We start from the raw sequence: 20,589 nt of genomic DNA, 5'->3' as shown, positions 1-20,589 counted from the left end.
TTGTATGCATTTATCACACATTGCACACTGGGAAGTACTGGTTGATTGGAAACTGGCTAACATTGGCCAGAATTTACAAAAGGGATAAACTGTAGACCCATTTGTCATATTGTAATCCCATGGAAAATAGTTTAATTGACTTAGAGGAGTAAACTTACAGACGATGTACTCTGTGGTACCCTAGCAGAAAATAGTCTCCATAGAGTCAGAAGAATAATGTTTACCTGACCAAGGTCCTTGATATATCTAATCAATAGAAAGTAGAACTCAATAAAACAACACAATGCTGCTCTACATTATCTAAAGTTTAAAAGGCTATGATCAAATGATATAATGATTCCACCATTTCATGAGAATTGTTCTGATTACTGAGCCACAAAAGAGGTATTTTGAGTACTGGGGACAATGCAAAGATAAATCACAAAGCTCTCTGATCTTGAGTCATGAGAAAAGGTGGGAGAAACTTGGTCTTGTCAGCTTTGGAAGGAGTCAGCTGATGGCCGATTGTTTGGAGGTATCTAAGAATGTAAATGTTATGAAAAATTGCTTCAAATTAAATTGAAAGTTAGACAAGATCACATGTTCAAATTTATTGTAAAGAGAAAAGAATTTGGCTTACATATTGGAAGTGTGCTCAATTCTTAGATGGACTTCCAGAAAAATGTTGTGGTAGCAAGAATCTTGGCATATGTATAAAAGATAGAGAGCTACATTATATGGCAAATGGACTGTAAGTCCTTTCTGCATAGACTGTCAGAGAAAGAACAGTTAAAATTCACACTGCAGCATGTGCTATAGAGAGCTAAAACATCAATAAAAACTATGCTGAAAAAACACAGTTGGTCTCTCAATACCTGCAAGATAATGAATGGGCTCAGGTTTTAGATGATTAATCTGGAAATTTCTAACTTTAATCCCTTAAATGAAATAGATTAAGTCACTTGTTGACTCTTTGCTGCTTGTGATAATATTAGTAAGCACATTCATGAAATTAAAACAGATATATTTGACTTTACCTTAATTCCAATTGCAGTTGTCATCTATATTTTTGCAGATATCAGTGTCATAGTTGAGAGTTGTGCAACAAAAAGATATGCCTGGTATTACTGAAGGTCTATATTTGTAAAACTATATCATTTATTATATGTGATGGACTTCAAGTACAAATTTATTGGAAAAGTGAAAGACCTCTTGCTTTAGTTTGGGAAGGTTTGTTTGGAAAATTATGTTGCATAGTGCAAAAGCTGTGAATTATTGGGTAAGCACAGCTTTGTCTCATGCAGAGATTTTAAGATCCTATAATTGGCAACTTTGAGATTTCTGATTTTGCAGATTGATGATAATTATTGCATTTTTAAACATTTTAAACATGGACTTTTTAAGGCCTAGGAACAGTACTTGCAGCAATTCATTGCTCTCTGATTTGAACAATTTCAGTGGCAGGTGTAAATCTGACAGATCTGTGCACAGAATGGAACGGTGGAAATCAAAGCAAAAAGAACTTTGTAATTTTTTTTATTCAAGGAGCAAACCCAGATGTTGATTCAGTAATATTGCAATAAAATAACTATGAAGTAATACAAAAGATAACGTTCAGGAGTGTGATTCTGAATAGATCTAACGTCTGTAGTGACACGTCAAACAGCAAGGATGACAGCAAAGCTTTGAAAAGGCTGCTGCTTTCAAATCAAACATGGTTATTTGTTGCTGCAATGAGCATAAGCAGTGGAAGAGCAACAGTGGAATTGACTACTTATACCTCTGGTGACTGGGGTCTCAGATCACAGCCCATCGAAGGTAACTCTCCTGAATCATCTTGCATATTTGCAGGAGGCCAGCAATTTCAATAATCCTTATTCCCACTATCTGCACATCCACCTTTTTGTTTCTGTAGTAGCTACAGATTAGAATGAGGAAGAGTGCTGAACATTGAGGACATTGAACAGTTTACAGGCTGCAGAATCTAAGGCAATCTGTCTCAATTGGTTTTGTGGCACCAACATAGACACTGGATAAGTGACGAGTGAACACTTTTGGCACATTGTCATTCTTAGAGAGGATAGCAGATGCCTCAACTACAAAGCAAATTTTTCTCTCCAGGGCTGTACTAGCTTCCCTCCCCTCAAAAGCAGCCCCCTTCACACTTACTCAAGTCCAGGCACCAATGGAAACAAGCCGATCTCTCTTGTTATGATTCCTGTATAGCGTAGGTGGAAACTCTGTGAGAAACAGGAGGTTTGCACTTGTACTATACAAACAGGAGTGTGAAGAAGTGGGAATTAGCGGATCAGCAGCTGAAAAGCAGAGTAGAGAGGCCAGTTCATGCTGATTATGTTCAGCAAAATCTGACACACTAGCTGCGCCTGGAAACATTATCAGTTGGCATGTATGTTAGAACCCAACTTCCATGTTCGCGTAGAATTAATTAATTCTCACTTACCTGCCAAGTCCTTTACATTCAGGCTCACAGTATTAGGGCTGAATTCCTGTTTAGGCCAAATCCATCTTTCCCCTTCTCTCAGAAGAATTCAACTGCTTCTCACAACATGGCATTGCATATTGATGAATCGGTTCTAAGTGAAGTAGGTGGTCTTTCTGTTTTTGCTGAGAACTGGTTCCCTTTATTATTGTTGTACATATATTAGTAAACTAATTGTTTGTAGTTGCTGTGCAAAATTAGGACCATAAAGATCCTGCTGTTCTACTGTAACAGAATTAATATTCATACATATATTACATAGTTCAGAATTAATTAGTGTAACGCAAAATGAATCTGTCATGGTTTATTTTGGAGGATGATCTTCTATGCTGATTAAACGATACAGTAGATATACTCAATGAATTGATAGAATTAGTTAGATAAAGAAATGAACATTGACAGTGATGTGACAGTGTGTCATTATTATAGACATTATACTGGATTTCATATTGAAAAAGATTAAGCTTGTAATAATAATGGATTACTATTTAATATGATAAGTTGACCTACCCTATTCTTGACAATCAAGATTTTCTGATTTTTAAATTTTTTTGGACCAAATTTAGGTCAAATAATTTGGATAGAATCAGCTGTATGGTATCTAAGGTATTTTTTGAGCGGATCAGAAGTAAAAATAGAATGTCTTGATAATGAAGGCACTTAAGGTATAATTAACAAAATAATTTTACAAGGAACAAATACAATAATTTGTGTAATTAATAAACACCTTTGTCCTTGCAAAATGCAGTGTTAATGTGCTATTTTGATCAGCTGTCTTTCTGGTAATGGCTGAAAATGCTCGGTATAATGGCGCTATCCATTGGAAATCCGAACACGGAGATGAACTGTGTGCATTACATGAGAGTTAGTTTGCTGTTAATTTGGAAAGCAATAACTAGTTTTAATAAGCTTTAAAAATCAGAAATTTTATCCATCAAACATGTCTGAATTGTCATTCTTGCAATTCTTATATATTTTATTCGGTGCAATTGTTATCTGTTACCTCGAGGAACAGAAAAAATAAGACTGCATATGGATAAAGATGCATTTTAGTCCTCAATGGCACACTAATATTTTCTACACATTATTATAGACTTGATTAAAGCTTGCATGAAACTTTGTTTCATGACATTGCTTTAGAATTTTCTTTTAAGTTTTATTTTTTGTGTGTTAACACATCTATCCAATTTCTTACATTCAAAACCTTATACATATTTTAATCAACTTATTCACCGACATGTTCTGACATAACTCTGGAGCAGGTCGTACTTAAACCCAAGCTTTCTGGCCCAGAAGTAAGGACACTTCTACTGTACCACAGGAGCCACCTAAGTACAAATCAGGCCAGGGTTTGCTTGGCTTCCGTGATCAGATAAGATTGGGTGTTTTCAAACTAGTATGGCCTGAGGCTCCAAAACCTTATAATGTTACAGTTTTTGCTCCAGTCATAATTTATTTCATCTTATTCCATACACATGAAAACTTTATTCAGGAAGGTCACAAACTTTCCAAACTAATCTTAGGAAAATAAGCAACTTGCAGAGTGAATAGAATTTTGCATTTTTTTTCTGCAGAACATTCTAGATTTGACATAAATGTATCTGAGACCCCATCTTTATGCTATATTACATCCAGTTAATAGGACATTTGTAAAAGTTCATAATGTTGTCTTGCAGAATGAACAAGTCTGTTTATTGTGCACTGGTTAACTCTACATGCTTACCATCAAATAATTCATAATTGAATCTATTTTAGTTAGGTTAGGTCAGAAAGGTATAATAAAGATGTAACTGTATCATTTGTTCACCATATCCCAATCTGCTAATGCTTTAAAATTTTAAAAAAGTGTCAACTCTTATATGCGCTGTCTTTGTCGAATTAGCACCACTATTATGTTAAACTGAAATCGTGATGATCTCACTGAGGACTTGATCTCTGTTGGAGTGTTAAAGGATGTTATAAGTGGATGCAATGTTTCAGTCTACTGTTTTGGAAGATGCACTGAAGGATCAAATAATTTCTGCCTGTATGTTATCTTTGGATCACAAACTGGCATTATGAAAGATTTATGAACATATTATTCATGTTAAATTTAATTTTACCTCAATCCTACTTTCCCATCTTACCCCAATAATTTATGACTGCTTTGTTAGTCATGTACATTAGTTACATAGCTGGGAACAACATCACCTGCAAATTCCCTGCCAAATCATTTGACGTCTTTACTTTGAAATCTATTATTGTGCCTTCACAGTTGCTTGTTCAAAATCCTTGAACTCCCTCTCTAACAGCATTGTGGATATACTACCAAATGGACTCTTGAGGTTCAAAAAGATAGCTCACCACTATCCTCTCAGGGGCAAGTAGGGATGTGCAATAAATACTGACCCAGCCAGTGTTGCCCATATCCCATGATAGAATTTAAAAAATCAAGAATCTGTCCAACTCTGCCCTTAAAATATCACTGACTCTGCTTCCACTCCTCTTTAGGAAAAACTAAGTTTCCCTTGCTTTTGAGAAAAAATAGTCAGCCTTCTCACTGCCCAGTTCCAAGTTTGCCAGCCATTTAAACATGGTGGATTGAGTTGTCAATCCTGTAAACTCAATCAAAAGACCAGTGGCTCTGGATACTTGGAGAACTATTGGATGATATTGATGCGCCTGAAGCTGGCCTGAGATTGAAAGGCATTTCCATTGCAGAGAGGGATCTCATCCACAGGCTATCCTTCAGACATCACAAAATGTGGCTCTGGAAAAGCACAGCCTGGTCAGGCAGCATCCGAGGACCAGGAGAGTTGATGTTTCAAGCATAAGCTATTCATCAGACATTCCTGATAAAGAGCTTATGCTCGAAACATTGACTCTCCTGCTTCTCAGATGCTGCCTGACTGGCTGTGTTTTTCCAGCTCCGCACTTTTGACTCTGATGTCCAGCATCTGCAGTCCTCACTTTCACCTATCCTTCAGACATGGCTGTTGTCCTCACAAACTGCATGCAAGCCTGCATTGACCCGCAACCCTCCAGGAGGGAATACTTCTGCTGCCTGGAAATCCAGTTGATATTTATGTAGAGTACTCTTAGATAGCAGAGACAGATCTAATTGGCTTGCTATCTTTTTTGGTCTAATTGGCTTGCTATCACTGGCAGATAGATCTCTTCACCTCCTCCCCCTTGCCTGCACAAGGTGTGCAGCCTGCCTGCCTACAAACCCCTTATTAATTTTAATACACAATCGAGCTTAAAATATATTGACTAAAAGTAAAGAAAGTCTAATTATAATAACAATGAATAAATAATTAAATTGATAGAACTTGTATCTTTGTTAATACTTATAACTAGAATCCATGTAAGGTGATATTTCACACTTGGAAGAAAATCTTAAATAATATTTATAGGTCAGGTACATGAGGTATAGGTGTGGTGGGCTGAAAACATCCTTCATGTAAATAAATGTCTATAGTATGTCATTAATAAATATTCTCTGGTTTGAGCTTCTTTGGCCAAGATTTACTGGCAGGTAGTGAATTCCATTTAACTTGTGGTGCATTCAAGTTATCTAATAAATTCATACAATTTTACAACTGGTGTTTAAATGCCACAATTTACTTACCTATTCACTCACCGTTCAGCCAAATTAACTTCTCAAAAATATTCATGATCCTGTGTTACAAGTCCAGGAAATTGCTTGAGGAGAAAGATGAGTAAGAATAAAATTGCTTTTCGATGTACATATTATTTCTTCATTTGTCAATCATTACCAATTCACCTTTTATTTTTCACAGATCTTTAGCATGTGTCATCCTATTACATCAAAAAAAAGTCATAGTCAAAGATAAATATTTGGTTTGATTCTGAATGTGGCAAATGGGGAAATTGTTGCAGAGGATACCCATGAAGGTCCTCGAGAGGGTTTCTCACTTTGCTAATTTTCCATACTCAAGGACTGAGATTAAACATTATGCACAATAAACCTGACGTGTGCACTTCATTTGGAAATTTTAAATATAACTGGTTGTTACAGTACAATATATTCTGCATTGACCCATGTATCAAGTTATAACAGCTAGAATCATTTGGAAGATGATATCTGGAGTTTGGATCTAAGCCCACATACTCGAGTAACCAGAGTTTGGCATCTATGTTGATTAAATTGTAGAGAGGGGTGATAATGTGGAACTCTGTAATTCCAATGATAGAGCAATGAATAAGTGGATCAACAATGTGTTCACACAGAGGGTAGTTTGTGTGTGGAATGAACTGCTAAAGGAGGTGGTAGATGCAGGTACAGTTACAACATTTAAGAGTCACTCGAACAGGGTAGTAAATAGAGCAGATTTGGAGGGATAAGAGCCAAATGCTGGCAGGTTGGACTAGGTTTAGCTTGGGAAACTTGGTTGGCATGGACGAGTTAGATGAAGGGTTAAGAAGACATTAGCAATACAGTCTCAGAGTTTTTTTCAGTAAGGTTTACTATTCAGAAGCAATTGTTAGTAGTTATTGGTTGCTTAAGAAGTGTTCAAGCCTTCATTTTTTTCATAGATTGATAATGACCTCATGACTTGTCCACACCACCTGTGCATCTCAATATCCTTTGGCTGCTTGTGGGATCAGCGCACAAAATAGTTTCCAGCTTTGTTGAATAAGAACAGTTAGTGAACCTTGTGAAGGTTGACCTGAATAAATGTCTGAAGGACAGTTATATATGTCCTGAAGGTATTCAAATCATGTTCTGGTTTTTGCTTATTGTCGTTAAAGTGATTAAAGAGCCTAAGTGAATCATATAACAGTAATAATAGAATATTAGGAGAAAGTAAGAGAATATGAGTGTATCATCTGGGCTGCATATATATTTAATGGTTGCATTTTGTATTTGTTGGGTTGTGATCTATGGTATGTCCATGGAATGTGAAAATCAAAGCTTTCAAGTAAACCATTGTACAGGAATACTCTGTTTAACTAGCAGATAACTTTGCTGGAAACCACGACTTACATAAAAACTACATAAATCTGTAGTCAAGTTGGATTGTGATATGAACTCAAAATTAACAAATCATTTAATCATTCTGGAATAATGTGATATTGTTTGACTAAGTACTTAAGTTGACTAATGTAATGTGAGATCATTAAAGATCTGATCCTATAAGATATTGTTATTGAATTAGGACATTCAGCCCACTTAGTTGCTCTACCATTGATCATGCCTGATATGTTTCTCAACCCCATTCTCCTGCCTCCTCCCCGTTACATTTGATCCCCTTCCTAATCAATGAACCTATCCATCTCTGTCTTAAAGACAACAATCACTTGGCCTCCACAGTCTTTTGTGGCAATGCGTTCCATAGGTTAACCACCCTCTAACTGAAGAAATTTCTCCTTAGCTCAGCTTTAAAGAGCTGTCACTTCACCGAGGCTGTGCCCTCGGGTCCTAGTCTCTCCTACTACTGGAACATCTTCTCCACATCCACTCTATCTCAGCCTCTCTGTATTCTGTAAGTTTCAATAAGTTCCCTCCTTAACTTTCTAACTCCAAGAGTACTGACCGAGAGTCCTCAGCTGCTTCTTATATGACAATCCCGTGGTTATTGTTGAAATAAAAAAGAAGATGCCAACAGAGGGCTTTTTGGGGTTGAGATGATGCCAATACCATCACTGAGGGTTTGAATTTCTATCATCTTCAGTGTCTGTGTTGACAGTCAATAGTGAAGAAGGTTATCCAAGATTACAAAGGGATCTTAATCAATTGGGCCTATTGGCTGAGGAATGGCAGATAGAGTTTAATTTGGACAAATGTGGATAAATTTGGTAAAGTGAATAAGGACAGGACTTACACAGTTCATGGTAGGGCTTGGGTAGTGTTGTAGAACAGAGAGAACAAGGGCTTGGGTACATAACTCTTTGAAAGTTGCGACACAGTGAGGCAGAGCAGTTAAGAAGGCAGTTCGTATGCTTGTCTTCATTGTTCAGATCACTGAGTATAGAAGTTAGGACATCGTATTGAAGTTGAGGCCACATTGCATTACTGTGTGTAGTTCTACTATCGGAAGGATATTATTAAATTGGAGAGGGTTCAGAAAAGATTTACCAGGATGTTGCTGGGATTATAAGGACAGGCTGGAGAGGCAGAGACGTTTTTCACTGAAGCGTCGAAAGTTGAGGGGTAACCTTATAGAGGTTTATAAAATCATGAGGGGCGTGGATAAGGTGACTAGCAATGGTCTTTTCCATTAGTCGGTGGAATTCAAAACTCGGGGGCATATTTTTAAATTGAGAGAAGGAAGATTTAAAAAGGACCTGAGAAGCATATTTTTTTCACACAGAGGGTAGTTCATGTGTGGAATGAACTGCTAGAGGAAGTGGTAGATGCAGGTACAGTTACAACATTTAAGAGTCACTCGAACAGGGTAGTAAATAGAGCAGATTTGGAGGGATAAGAGCCAAATGCTGGCAGGTTGGACTAGTTTAGCTTGGGAAACTTCGTTAGCGTGGACAAGTTAGATGGAGGGGTCGGACTCCTCTTAAAAAATATAGTTTTCAATGGGTAAACTTAGCAATATCCTATGCCCTTGGTGGATATCTAAATCTCTGTTCTTGTCATTTGTTTCTCTGGGTGAAAATGGAAATTCCTATCAGCCAAACAGAAGATCTGCAATGAAATCACAATAGTTTGGTTTTGAGATTCTTGCCTAGTAATGTTTTTCTATATGTGTTAGGCATTCAGCTCAGGTTCTGTCTGCTTATATGTTCATTTAGGGAGATTCTTTTCAGAAAGTTTCATGTAGCATTTTTCCAAAAATATGTCAAATGTATTGGACCATTTTAACAAATAACAATCCAATAGCATAGTACAAGTTAACATGTCACTGTTTCAGCATCACAAAGGGGAAGGCAACGTTTTCAAATTGCTCTTTTAGGTAATAAGCATGGCACAAATACACAAGAACATTTCACTTTTATGAAATATATTCATTTCTGTAAGGAAAATAAAAGTTTCAGACTGTCTTGTAACTTTACTATCTACCTCAGTTACTATTCACATGCAGTTATTAAAATATGTTTGAGTGAGGGGTGTGTAAACTGTCCACACAGTGTGACAATATCGGCATTACATTAATGCAAGCTGTTATTATTGTTGTTGTACACTTTTCATTCTCTCTGGTTAATGCTTTCATAGTCAATTTCTGTACACATGAACACAGTAATCCCCAGAAGGCATGTTCATTGAGAACGACAACCTGAGTCTGAGGGCAGATTGGGTTTTAAGCTTATTTAAGAGTGCAAGATGCATTTTAACGTGGGAATGTATCAGATACTTATGTGAGGTTTCACTACTGCCATGAATGCAGGTTGATGGGTGGATTATATGCAATATTACAAAGGATCAGTACAGCACAGGAACAGGCCCTTCGGTCCACTAAGTCTGCGTTGATACATGACATCTTTCTAAACTAAAAACCATTTCCCTTTACACGGCCTGTGTCCCTTGTTCCCTGTCTATTCATATATTTGTTAAAATGTCTCTTAAATGTTGCTATTGTATCAATTTCTCACTCCTCCTCTGGCAGTGTATTCCAGGCACATACCACCCTCTCACAAATCCTTTAAATTTCCCCCCTTTTACCTTAAACTTACGTGCTCTAGTAATTAACATTTCTATCCTGGGAAAAAGACTCCATTCTCTCCGTGCCTCTCATAATTTTGTAAACTTCTATCAGGTTGCCTCTCAGCCTCTGATATTCACATGAAAACAAACCCAAAACCATTACCTTCCAAACCAGCCAGTACCCCAGTAAACCTTTTCTGTACCCTCTCCAAAGCCACTATATCCTTTGATAATAGGCAATCAAAACTGTATGCAATATTACAAATGTGGCCTAACTAAATTTCTATACAGCTGCAACATGACTTGCCAAGTGTTACAGTCTATGCTTTGAGTGATGAAAGTAAGCACGCTCTATGCCTTCTTGACCGCCTTCTACAGGGAACTGTGGACCTGTATGCCAAGATTCCCATGCTTCGAAGGGTTCCGCCTTTTACTGCATACCCCCCTCCTGCATCAGACCTCCAAAATGTATCATCTCGCATTTGTCTAGCTTAAATTCCATCTGCCATTTCTCTGCTCAAGTCTCCAGCCTGTCTGTATCCTGCTCTATCGTCTGGCAATCCTCTTCACTGTCCACAGCTCCTCTAATCTTTGTGTCATCCCCAAACTTAATAATCAGGCCACCTGCATTCACCTCCAAATCATTTATACACATTACAAACAACAGGGATCCCAGGACTGATCCCTGTGGAACACCACTGGTCACAGATCTCCAGTCAGAAAAATGCCCTTCCACTGCTACTGTCTGTCTTCTATGACCAAGCTAGTTTTGTATCCATCTTACCAGCTCATCATGGATCCCATGTGACTTCACCTTTGTATCAGTCTGCCATGAGAGTCCATGTCAAAGGCCTTGCTAAAGGACGTGTAGATAATGTCCAATGCTCTGTCCCATTGACCATCTCAAAAATCTCAACCAAGTTTGTGAAACACGACGTCCTGTGCACAGAACCATGCTGCTTATCACTCGTAAGTCCATATTTTTCCAAACATGAGTAAATCCTGACCCTAAGAATCTTTCCAATAATTTCCAGACATTAGGCTCACCAGCCTGTAATTTCTCAGATTACTCCTGTTGTCCTTAAACAAAGGAACAACTTGGTTATACTTCAGTCCTCTAGGACATCTGTTGTGACTAAAGCGAGACAGAGATTTTATGTCAGGCCTCAGTAATTTCCTCACTCACCTCCCTCAGTATTTTGGGATAGATCCCATCGGGTCCTAGGAACTTGTCAACCTAATGCTTTTCAAAACACCCAACAACACCACCTTTTTTATATTGACATGCATGAGAATATCAACATACCCTTCTCTAGACACCATTCACCATGCCCTTCTCCTTTGTGAATACTGATGCAAAGTATTTGTTCAGGGCCTCACTCACCTCCTCCAGCTCCATGTAAAAGAAGCTTGGAACTGTAGACCAGTGAGTCTGACATCAGTGGTGGGAAGGTTGTTAGAGGGGATTCTGAGAGATCGGATTTGCATACATTGGAGATATAAGGACTGAATAGGGATAGTCAGCATGGCTTTCTGCACGGGAAATTGTGTCTTACAAACTTGAGATTTTTGCGGATGTTACCAAAAAGATTAATGAGGGTAGATGTTGTCTACATGGACTTTAGTAAAACCTTTGACAAGGTTTCGCATAGAAACTTGTCAATTGGATGCAAAATTGGCTTGACAGTGGGAGACAGAGGGAGTTCATGGAGGATTGTTTCTTGGACTGGATGCCTATGACCAGTGGTCATATGGCTTCAAGAAACTCTCCTGGACGCATCTAACAAATTCGCTGCCCATCCAAACCCCTGGCACTAAGCGAATCCCAGTCAATATAGGTAAAGTTAAAATCACCCACCACAACAATCCAGTTTTTTTTTGCATTTTTCCGTAATCTGACCACCTATCTATTCCTCCATGACTCACTGGCTGTTTGGAGTCCTGTAATACAAACCTAACAAAGTGATTGCAGTGCTTCAATTCCTGAGGTTTATCCTTATGGCCTTACTGGATGAGCCCTCCAAGGTGTCCTCCCTCAGTACAGTTATGATATTCTCCCTAAACAGTAACTTATACTCTTCCCCCCATCTCCTTTACATCCCCCTTTATCACACTTGAAATGTCAAAATCCCAGAAGGTTAATGTGATTCATAGCCTCATATACTAGTACATAGTATAGGGAATAAAAGCTGAGGTTGCAACAACAGAATCAGAAAATCCCTTCAGTGCAGAAAGAGGCCAGTCAGCCCTTTGAGACTATACCAACCCTCCAAAGAGGATCCCACCCAGAACCAGCTCTCCCCTACCCTCTTCCCATAACCACACATTTACCATGGCCAATCCAAATAAGATGCACATCTCTAGGCTATGAGAAGAAACCAGAGCACTGGGCGGAACCCTTCACAGACACAGCAGAATATGCAAGCTCCACCGTGCTGCCCTAGAGGATGACACAAGAGGTCCTGCTTTTCAACTTAGTACCTAACTCCATGAATTCCCTTTGCAGGACCTCACCACTCTTTGCACCTATGTCATTAGTACCAATGTTATCACAACCTCTGGCTGCTTGTCCTCCCTTTTGAGAATGTCCCATACATGCTCAGAGACATCCTTGATCCTAGAACCAGGGAAGCAACACACCATCCTGGAATCTCTTTTGTAACCGCAGAAATCCCCAATTGTGCCCTGACCATACAGTCCCCTACTGCACTTTGATCCTTCCTGTTGTACAACAGAGACATCTGTGATGCCACTGCTCAGGCTGCTGCTGTTGCCAATGCCTGAAAGGCAATTTCCCCCAGTTGTATCCAAGACAATATACTTGTTATATTGTTGACCCTTATTCTTGTACTTGGCACTCACAAGGCTCCATGGTGGCAGCAAAGCATTATTAAATTATTCAATAGTGGTATTTGCATTCATTGTAGTGTAGAAAAAAAATCAGTTCTGAAATAAGATTTTTTGGATGCAATGACATTAAATGTTTTATTTCAGAGGTGACTGTTAAATTGCTGCACATTAGTTCTGTTCCATGGGACATTTGTAGACTATTTGTAGACTATCCCTCAGTTGACATGATGTGAAGGTGCCGGTGTTGGACTGGTGTGGACAAAGTTAAAAATCACACAACACCAGGTTATAATCCAACATTTGGAAGTACAAGCTTGCAGAGTGCTTCTCCTTGGTCAAGTAGCTACTGGGGCAGGACCAAAGGACACAAAATTTATAGTAAAAGATCAGTGAGATGGAAGCAATTATTCCTGTGAGCTCCTATACTGGTGAATTGACCATAATGGTTTCACTTCTATACAAAGTATCACAGTCAGCTCTTCTACAACTCAATGGTTGTATTAGATTAGATTAAATTACTTACAGTGTGGAAACAGGCCCTTCAGCCCAACAAGTCCATACCGACCCTCCGAAGAGCAACCCACCCAGACCCATCCCCCTACATTTACCCCTTTACCTAACACTACAGGCAATTTAGCATGGCCAATTCACCTGACCTGCACATCTTTGGACTGTGGGAGGAAACCCAAGCAGACACGGGGAGAATGTGTAAACTCCACACAGACAGTTGCCCGAGGCAGAAATTGAACCGTCCCTGGCGCTGTGATGCAGCAGTGCTAACCACTGTGCCACTATATGCAACCCCCGTTATAGAAAAATCACATTTTAAAAACAGCTGTGAATCACACTGTAGCCAACACATTTTAAATGTTTGCGTAGAAACAACATCCCCAATTCATCAATCCCACTACAGTGAATTCGCGTTAACGAAATGCATGTAATAACAGAACAACCTGCATTTGTGTTTCCTGCTGGTTCATTGTATCCATTATGGAGCAAGTTCACAACTAATCATATGTGCCCATATTGTTTACATATATCGGTAGCCAAATATTTGAGTTGCAATGGTTGATGGTGATTTTTTTCTCTCTCGGCTGAATGTGAGAACTTAGGAGAGCTTCATTAGAACTCTGGAGAAGGCAAGTCATCTGTAATAATCTGTTTTGGAAAGGTTGTCACGCAAACCTTTCATTTGCATCTGAGTTATAAAAAAAAGTTGTAAACTAATAAATAGGCCATTTTCTCAACATGTCAGGATGCAAGCCAATTAGCAGAGGCAATTAAATTATTCTGTGTCTGTGGAATAGACAGTTTCTCCAAGGTTTCCAAGTGCACGCTACCCGGGAGCTTTCAAAACAGAAAGGGGGATTGTAGGTGGGAGGAGGTGTGGTGATAATGGAGTCACAGCCTCCGGGATCAGCTGCAGTTGGATTGATTTAAAGCTAATTAAAATGATTTAAAGAAAATTTCAAAATGGAACAGAAGGGGTGCCTGATATCATTAATATTACTGCAACATAAAGCTGGAGGGGAGAAACACTGCAGCGAACCACCGTGTCCAAGATATTTGCATTACATTGGAAAGCTTCCTTCTAGACGTTACTAAATTATTTTGATTTATGTTGGTCTTAAATCTTAATGCAGAGTCTGAAAGATTATAAAGTGTATGTCATTAAGACTATTCTAAATAGCTCTTAATCAACTATATTTTAAAGGTTTGCAAAACCAGCTTGTGTGCTTAAGCAGAGCAATTTAGTCACACTCATCGTGAGTATTTAGCAATCATTGAACACAAAGACTCTTCACTGTTATTTACAGCTTCGCTACTCCACTGAAATTGTTTAGCACCTAAACGGAGCTAGTGTTTCTCTGCCTTCTTTAATCTGCATAAATCTGTGGAAAATAAGAAAAAGCTTAATTGTGAAAGCAATGTTTTCAGAAAGTGGTTAGGTTCTTTTAATGTAACGCCATTTTATTTACAATATTCTTTCAACTGCAGTGCTATGTTTGCTTGAATGTTCAATTTACGATCTTTTCACTTTTTATCGACTTTAATATAGCCACCCAAAATGTTTTTGCACTTGAGCAGTTAAAAGCGTTAGAACCTATTTGCACCGATCATATGATTTGATAACGTTGGCTATTGGTCATTTTCAATGAATCAATTGATGTTAAAAATGATAAGGATTGAGATATTTCTGTACCATCTTCGACCTGCAGGTTGGCTGACTCAATGACAAGCAAGCGTATATCTCAGAATAATCATGTAAACTGATTGAGCTTGGAGTGAACTATGTCTTGGTGTTGTCAATCTTCTTTCCTAGATTTCCCACCTTCCAATATTCCCATCAGCAGTATTGCCCATCATCTCAACTTCGCAAATAACTTAGAGAGTTTGCACTGCTGATTTGATTTGCTCCAATATTTCTCTTTCTATTCCAGAAAAAGGAACACATGATTGAGAAAATGGGGGGGGGGGGGGGATAAAATCAATAAATACTTATATTTTCAAGTAGTTAAATTAGCAAATAATATCTTAGCTGTTCTTGTGATTCTTAATTTTTTTGATTACAATTTCTGGTCTTCCTTTGAGCTCAGAGACTCAGCTGTTTTTCAACTACAGGACTATTGTCAGACCAAGTTGGTTGGTCAATCAGTTTTGCAATTTAATAGACTCTTGGTTTTGCTGTTGCAGCTCATTTCTTGATGCCTTGATGGCAATTCCCAGCCTGATTGATTTTCATGATCAAGATATGTGAATTTTTTGGCCTCTGTGTTCATTGTGCCATCAATTATTAGGTTAGCATTTGGCCTTGTATCTCCCGAGAAGCATTATTTTATTTTTGTTTCCTGATAGCTATTATTTAATTTTCTTGGTATTGATTTTTTGCCCATGTTCTAAGCACTTAACACTTATCAAATGTAGCATCTGATGTTAAGACTTTTGCTGATTGTATCATTACTGTATTAGCAGGATATCAGATAATTTTCACCAAGTGTTTCTCATCAGTCTATGGTGACCTCAGCACAATCATGGGTACCTTTCTGCACCTCATATACAATCATTTCCACATAGAAATTGTGCAGAGGTGAGAAAAATACTCATTTTCATCTCATGCCTTGTTTAACCTGCATTTATTCCATTGTCAAGCTGCTGAATAATATGCATGCTTCCTCATAGACTAGGTTATGAATTATTCAAACTTCTTCCTCTTGGACATTAATCAACTGATGATGCGACACTTTTAACTATAGATTTCTAGATTATTATACTCGTCACTTGTACAGCAGAAAAGAAGATGCCATGTGCAGCTTCTGTTATTTTAACAAGTCATTTTGCTTATTGAAAACATCATACTTTTTGAATAGTCTTTTTGAAGAAAGCCTTAATCATGTGACTACAATGCTTGGTAAATTCAGAGGTCACCATTTAAATGAAAGAGGGCATGTCCAGCCTTTATGCAGTAACAGTTCTTTACAAAGTCAGAAATGGTGTCATGTGAATGGAATATTATAGCGGTCTGAGCAGCTTGGATTCTATTGAGATGTGCGATAGAATCTGGTGGTAAAGTCTGTCTCGGTGTCTAGACTCTAGCAAGATTCTTGCTCAGTGGTGAGAGTTGTTAACTGGTATGGATTGTAGCTTGTTAAATGCCTTGTTAGTAGCTCACCTCACCAAAGTAATATTCAGGCTCCCATCCTATCAAACTCACCAACAAGCTCAATATTTGGAAAATCTCAGCAAGGAAAGGAGAGAGAACACTTGTTGGATTCAGCACACCATTTGGTCTGAGTAACTCCACATTGAAAATCAGGCACTGACATTTCAGGGCATGCTTCATGGGCATGGGCGTCACACACTCCATCCACATATATTAGTACCTATTACGTGCCAGCTTCGAAGAACCCTCATAGCACATCTCTAATCCATTTTCAGGATATGCGTATATGTCAATGCTAGACGGCAGATTGAAACAGCGACAATCATTATAATGGTGTAGCAAGGATATTGTGTCTGGGGACAACCACACAGCTTGTGGAATGGACCAGGTTGCATATTGTTCTCATAGCAGTCACTAACTCTGAACCTACCCGGATGGTCATAGCATTGGCTTGCCTGTCTTTTTTTGCCCCCTCAACCAGAGATACCAGTCTCATAATATTACTGTTCTGTGTAGTGGAGACATAAGCCAGGACGCTTGTCATAATTGTCAGTCCAGTCAAGGGGAATAGCCTTCACTGTGGGGTTTCTGGCACAGTAAGGCAAGAGGAACTTCTGATATCAGCCCAGGACCTATTTGAGGTGAACAGACTCTGCATTCTGTCATCATATGGAGTGAGGTCAAAAAAATAAGATTGGAATCTGTTGGCTAAAAAGGAATAGTTAAGTTGACTTTAATATGATTTTCTAATTTCTAAAGAAATTGAATTTAGCCCTATGATAACAAATGTAACATCCTGATCTTTCATTGCAATATTCTATTAAAATGTAACGATATTGAAGCATAGACTTTTCTCTCTCAATTTGCTTTATTTTATTCTTGAGTGTCTCTCTTGTTGCACCTAGACCTCAGGATATATAAAACTGGCCCTGTTCAACACCTTTCCCTCTTCCCTTTTCCAAGTGCAATTGTTGGACGTGGTTATTGTGTATTGTCCATCTTTGTATGTACTGTAAATTGTGAAAGAATAATGACCTTCAATTCTGGTCTCAGATTCCAAGTATTTCATCACCATGATAAAATTTTAAAACTCTGAATTAACCTTCCGATAATTCCTTTTGAGAAATAATTCATTGGACAAGAAGGTCAGAAAACTTGCATTTGATGGGAACCAAGACAATGAAAAGGAAACAAGAGACCAATCAAAACTACCCAATTCACCTCACCACTGATGTGGCGAGCCTTGCCCGAAGTGTGGTATTCCCATATAGAATTGTTTTTATTTAAAACAATAATTTTAGACTGTCACAACCAAGTGTAGAATTCAAAAGTAACAAATTACGTTCACCCATAATAATTAGGATTGCAATGAATCTAAATTCACTTAAAATAGAAGTCAATTTATCAGACTTGCTGAAGATTCTTCCAGAGAAAACTATAGAAATCACCATGATTTTCCGATTCTGCCTGTTCCTTTCTTTAAAGTCACCACGCTAAATACGGTAAATGTAATAGCAGGTCTCACTTAGAGACATGAGCACAGTTCTGAAGTCAAATCAGTTCAAGTGAAATATGTTTTTGTGAAGTGTTGCTGTTGTTTTTGTTTAGATTGGATTGTTGAATAATTAATTGAGGCAACTGCAGTACAAAGGTTTGGAAATTGGCAATTTTTATTCCCAGTTTATAGAACTCTAGATCTAAACATAACATTTTTGGCAACCTTTTTTTAAATGTTTGCTAAGGTTCAACTGTTTTAATATAAGCAGAAGTCAGGGACAAAATATGAAGTATTTTGTGTTTTACGAAATTGTTTCAGAAATTTGATTTAATATTTAATGGAATTAAAAATTTAAACAGTTGAGGAATGATTTGATGTCAATATACAATACAGTCTACTAATCAAAGTCACTCACTTCCATTTATTTCTCTGAGTTATTCAGTGTTAATGTGCTGCCAGTTTTAATCCCAAACTACAATCATTGTGAACTAATAATATGAATTAATATATATGTTTATGCATATTATATTATACAAGAGAAATATTCTTATCTTCCTGAGCTTAGTCAAGTCGAATGGCAGAAAGGAATGACATAATGAATTCTATTTTCAACCTGTTGTGGCGAGAATATCAGTAGTCCCTCGTGGTGAATTCTTGCAGAGATCCCTCTGTTTCATTTCTATTAATTTTAGAGTCTGCGCCCATACTGAAATATTTGAACATAATCTTCACACCCACCCCTTATTACAGATTTTTATACAACAGGAGGGAGAGGGAAAGAGGAGAGCATGTTCTCTGAGCTATAGACTCTGAAGCCTTGATGGATGAATAGATGCACACAACACCAGATTCAAAAGAAACAAACAGGAGCTAAATTAGATGGTGTCATGTCACCTTAAAATAAAGTGAGTGCCAGAATCCCCATCAGTCGTCCGGTTACATAGCACTTGAAGTTGTTAAAAACAACCTTGCCAGTTTCTTCATCCGGTGCTCAAGATGTACTTTGGGAAGCAAAGTATTATTATGTCTCTTTACAAGTTTTTCTTGTCTAATATTGGGAAAAAAATATGTTAATATGTCATCCATGCCAAGTCAAGAGAGACTCAGTGCGGAATTTATTGGAAAATACAGCTCACAGAATATTAAAAAACCAAATTAATATGATTGCTCAAAAGTCCCAGGCTCTCATGAGAGCTTGGATCCAAAATAATATCAAAAAGGTGCAAAGGAATAACTTTTAGAGGAGAGGAATATGCAAAAAATGAGGAAACCAGTCATGCAGTGTAATTTTTCTGTATTATTCTAATATAGGTACAAAGGATGGAAGATATTTTTTCAGTTATGTAAACCTCTGTGGTTTCAATGCATTGTGCAACTCCAGCATTTTTTACTTGCTATCACTGAATAAATATCTATTCAATTGGCATCAACAGCTCCATCTTATTTTGGATTTTCATCTTTGTTCAGAGAAAATTGACATGCCTCCCAACAAACTGTGAGATAGATGCAAAGCCTTTTAACTTGTCATTTGCTCAGGAAACCAAACAGAAAAGAAGAGCTACTTCAGCCTCAGTCTGCTTTCTGAAAACCATGAATCCATCCATTTCCTTTAAAACAAGCTGAAAGAAATCTGATATTATTAGCACCATGATCTCAAGCCAATCACATTCGCTGAGCTGCTGACCTGCAATGGCACTTACTGCTGTGGTTTAGTTTTGGCAGATGTTAATAGCAGTCTTGCCGAGGTCACATCTTGTTTTCATTTTAAATCTGGCTTGCAAATCTTTATTCTATTTTCTGAAGGTAAATTATTATTGCTCCTCTTAGCCAAAATTCCCTTCTAGAATATCTCATATTTAATGTCACCTTAAATTAGCTACACTATAAATGAAAAATGATGTTTGCTGATTGTGAAATAATGCTTTCTCTGTACTTGCATTACAAAGCAGTGCAGTTTTAGCTTGCTTCAGTTTGCATCACTCTCTCCTCCGTGACTTGACCACATAAACACGGCTGAGACCGCAGTGCATTACTGAGGGAATGCTACACTATTGAAGCTGTCATCCTTTGAATGAGACATTAAATCCTGCAGATCTATTCTGATGTTTTAGCCACACAGTTTAGATCCTGCAGTACTGTTCAAAGAAAAGAAGGGTGTTGTGTCTCATGATTTTTCCTTGTTGCATTGAAAAATCATAAGAATTTTGGAACAGATTGAGTGTGGTCATCTCACAGAGCTCACTGGTAATCACTTCAAAATGATGAGTGGACATCCTGCAGTATGGATTAGAAAATTAGCTGTAATTGATTGCTTGTAACTAAAAGCTATGAGATTTTGTTGTAAACAAAAAGCAAGGAAAATTAAAATTGACCCCTGAATCTCTTTAATAATTTATAAATAGCTTATTATAATGGTGATGGTATTCTTTAAAATGGTAGATCTGCTATGGCACAGAATAATTCACACTGGGCTGTATTGTTTCCATCACCATTGACTTTGT

The 20,589-nt window shown here is 37.9% G+C and overlaps 1 protein-coding gene and 1 long non-coding RNA gene across 12 annotated transcripts in view; one reads left to right on the top strand and one right to left on the bottom strand.

The window, feature by feature from the left end:
• Positions 1–2,576, bottom strand: part of LOC148147959 (uncharacterized) — a 66,919-nt gene extending 64,343 nt beyond the window's left edge. The window contains exon 1 of the long non-coding RNA XR_015759404.1: positions 2,441–2,576. This is a non-coding gene — a long non-coding RNA (uncharacterized LOC148147959). The remainder of the gene's footprint in view (positions 1–2,440) is intronic.
• The window catches only part of fhit (fragile histidine triad diadenosine triphosphatase), a 1,333,995-nt gene that overhangs the window by 1,098,354 nt on the left and 215,052 nt on the right, over positions 1–20,589 (top strand). The gene's annotated exons all lie outside the window — the stretch shown is intronic.

This window comes from Chiloscyllium plagiosum, unplaced genomic scaffold (genome assembly GCF_037043375.1).
Source record: "Chiloscyllium plagiosum isolate Xiang-an unplaced genomic scaffold, Cpla_swu_hap1 HiC_scaffold_14, whole genome shotgun sequence".
NCBI classification, from domain to species: Eukaryota; Metazoa; Chordata; class Chondrichthyes; order Orectolobiformes; family Hemiscylliidae; genus Chiloscyllium; species Chiloscyllium plagiosum.
Note: the sequence above shows the minus strand (reverse complement) of the source record. Positions and strands in the feature narration are given on the sequence as shown.